General features: G+C 36.5%; 1 long non-coding RNA gene across 1 annotated transcript; it reads left to right on the top strand.

The window, feature by feature from the left end:
• Nucleotides 1–216: 216 nt before the first annotated feature.
• On the top strand, nucleotides 217–3,292 carry LOC128492086 (uncharacterized). Its single transcript, XR_008354061.1, has 2 exons — nucleotides 217–304; nucleotides 2,834–3,292. It is a non-coding gene; the product is annotated as an uncharacterized LOC128492086 (long non-coding RNA).
• The last annotated feature ends 465 nt before the right edge of the window (nucleotides 3,293–3,757 follow it).

Genomic DNA, 3,757 nt, shown 5'->3' with positions numbered 1-3,757 from the left:
ATGGTAAACCCAGAGATATTACAAGTGTGCCAGCCCTTTTGTAGGAGTTTACTTATTTCTTTTGTTTTCAATGTATATATATTGTGTGAAAATGTAAAGCTGTTAGATTTGCCTGCTTTTGTGCAGATCTCCCTGCAGCTGCTTGTATCCGGAATAAACTTTTATACATTCAAAGAAGTCTGGTGGTCAGCACAACTGAAACAGTTTTTGGCGTAGTCGGCAGGATCCCAACATCCAGGAAACCTGATCGAACCTTTCCTTGGGACTCTCTCCAGGACACACAAACCCAGCGCGCTATTAAGAGGTAAGACACCTTTTGAAATGTCTATTGTTTGTGTCTCCTGTGAGTGGTATTGTTCCCGTGGAAGGTAAGATATTCCTGGTGACGGGATCTTTTTACTTTGAATGTATAAACGTTAATATTAAGGTTGTATACCTAGGTCAGGGATATTGGAACATGTGTGAGTGCTGTGTGACTGAGACCCAGGTGGGTCGGGACTGGGTAATAATCAGACTGCAGCCGCCCCAAGACCCCTGCTAGCCTTTCGGGTGTTGACCAGGGTATCTTGATTGCAAGGGTGGTCTGAGGAAAACCCAGTTGCGTGTTAAATTGAGGGCTGAATGAAGTGGTACACGTGAGACCCCTGAGGACGGTTGAAGGACGGTCAGGTTATATTTGATAGAAGGTCCCGGGTATTAATATAAATACCTTTAAGGGAGGAGACTGGCCGTGGTGACGTTGATGTAGTGGACTCAGAGCAAGCGCAAGTAGATAATTGTGTCTAATTGTATCTGGTCCAGGAAAAATAAGTTCTTGGTGTATGATTGTGTAAAATTAGTTCCAAGGAAGTGGTGGTCCCAGGAAAAGGGAACCCCGGTTTGGTATTTAAATACCAGGAATTCACGTGAGATATATAAAATTATTTATTGGAGCAAATTGGGGAATAAGATAAAACTGCAATTCCCTGAGAAGGTACCTTAGATTAAATGTAATATGAAATTGGCACATAATGTAAAAGTCTAAAAAAAAAAAATGATTAAATAAAAGTGTTTAGAATTACTGGCATGCCTCTCTAAGAATAAAGGCGCAGAAAACTGAAGAAATGACGTCACCCTTGTATGTGTGTGAATAAGAATGCAATAGTGTAAAGAGTGTATGTATATTTTCCTTTGTAAGATGTGCACAAAACTATTATGAGTGTTTGTGAGTTGTACTGTTATGAAAGTAAAAGGATGTACCGTACTTACCGGCGTATTACACGCACCGGCGTATAACACGCACCCTCGCCGGAACCGGAAGTGCGGGAGACGCGGCTGCAGATCGTGCAGCACAGAAAGTTATCGGCGTATAACACGCAGGTAGGGTTTAAACTTATTTTTTTAGATATAAAAGTGCGTGTTATACGCCGATAAATACGGTATTTAAAAAATAAATAAAAGTAGTGGAAGCATGGGGTGGGCTGCTAGTGGTGGTGGTTGTATGAATGATTTGTATCTGGTATGATGTTATCATTGGGTAAAGAAATAGAATTGTTTGATTGCTCTATAATTGTCAGATATTAATTTGAACATTCTAGGAAGTGGATAAGAGACTTGTAGTTATTGTAAATATGGTTTATGTAAGTGTCAACCTTGCCTATTCTGTGCATAAAGGAACATTGAAAGAGACTGTAGCTTTGTTCCACCATAACGCCCATGCACAATTATACTAGCAGATAACAGCCTAATTATTTGATTATTGATTGTTAAAGTGATGTACAGGAAATGCATATTTAAATGAAATAGGCAAAATAATATTTTTGTAACTTGATATTCGTTTTTCTTTTTGTATTTTGGGGATTAAGTTTTGAAAACCCCCTGGAGTAATGTTTTTAAGTATGTACAGGATGCCTGACAGTTGCCTCAGCCTGGCCAGCTGGAGAAAACTGTGAGGTAAACTATAAAAAATGGTTATAAAAAAAAAAAAAAAAAAAAAAAAATTCTACTTAAGAGTTTGAAGTAAGCAAAGTTGTATGGTAGTACTAATACTAGTGAATACAATGCGCATAAGATAACTGCTATCGTAAAACTTGTTTCTACTCCAATCTGCTTTACCAGTGTGTGTGTGATACGAATGAAGTGTGAATGAATGTTGAAAAGGAACATGGATATTGTTATAATGCGTGTAAAATGGATTAAGCAGATTGGATTTGGAAAATATATAATAGAATACACCCATATCCCTTCTTTGGAATAGTTCCCTAACTGTATTTCTATCAGGAATATTTTTTAGCATTAAATGTATGTGAGATTATAATTGTGTTCATTAGGAAATATCAGTTTAGGATACAACGACATCCATATGTCAAGTATATTTATGTACGTGCAATGTCAGATTGTGTTAGAATATTGATGAACTAACCATTATGATTTGAGTTATATCTTAACAGGGTTCTCAAGCCATCAGAACTCAGATCTGAAAGAAAGTTGAACGCCTGGTGACTGGTTACTTTGTAACAAGAATGTTCACATAAAGTCATGACTTGACCGAGTAGCTAGGGGATTAATTTAGGTTATGAATTTATTTTATTGCAATTCTAATTTAGTACAAAACTGCATTAAGGTAATAAGGTAATCTTTGTGGATTCTAAATCCACAGATACAGGTTCACATCTTTTTAGATTCTATCCCATGAAATTAAGCCTTCTAACCACTTTCTTTTTCAAACTTAAATGAAAATAATTACAAAAATGTTGTGCTTGTATTCTCTAAGTATATTTGTACTTTTAGTCTAGGTAATAAGTATGTCAATGCAATGTGTATTTAGATGTAATGTAAGGAGGTTTTTACGGAGTTATGTGGTAGATGTGTGGAGCTGCCCACCAGCGGAAGTGGTAAATGCTGGTACAGTGAGGAAATGTAAAATACAGGACATGGGCATGTGGCTCTTGAGTCTAGGACGGGACCGTGGGCTGATTGAGATATGAGCCTTATATTGGGAAAACGGACAGTGGATGGGCCGAAAGGTTCTTATTTGCTATCAAAATCATACAAGAGGACAATTTATAAATGTGGATATGCCACTAATTTAAGCATTGGAGTCTCGACATCTACAGGTCAAAGCTGTACAGCCAACAATATATGAAGAAAAACGTGCACCATATCCAATCTAGAGACTTGGTCTTTATTAACAGTTTCCAAAGGAACCGCACTGGAAAGGAGCTTATCAAGTATTATGTACAACACAGATTTGTTTGTTTCTTGGATCCATATCTCCCATTGCAAGCTTGCTCCTCCCCCAAAAGATTTAAAAGACTGAAATTCTCCTAGTAATTTTATATTTCAGATACTTGTTTTGTTTTATTTATGTTGCTTAATTAGATTGCATAATTAACATGTATTTTAACACAGAGAAAGCAGGAAGTTTTTTTTAAAAAAAAGTCTAATTTTACAAATGTTTGTTTTTCTATCCTTTGTTATTCTATTTCAGTGTTATGAACTGAACTCTTATATTGCTTTTGCCAATAGTTATGTTGAGAATGTACAAGATTCTCTGTGTGTATATTCATATACCTCATAGTTCAGACAGGGTTGTTCCTTTTTATACCCGACCCATTATTATTATTATTGCACTGAGTATTGCATTGATGAAATGGTAGGATTTAGAAATAAGACTCAAGTTTTACTCCCAGGTCTCCCTAAAACTCTTTATCCTCCCTTTCTGATGTCATAAATTGAGTGTGGTCAGTGTTATAATTCTTCAAAGAGAAACGAGGAA

The sequence above is a fragment of the Spea bombifrons genome, chromosome 4 (genome assembly GCF_027358695.1).
Source record: "Spea bombifrons isolate aSpeBom1 chromosome 4, aSpeBom1.2.pri, whole genome shotgun sequence".
NCBI lineage: Eukaryota > Metazoa > Chordata > Amphibia > Anura > Pelobatidae > Spea > Spea bombifrons.
Note: the sequence above shows the minus strand (reverse complement) of the source record. Positions and strands in the feature narration are given on the sequence as shown.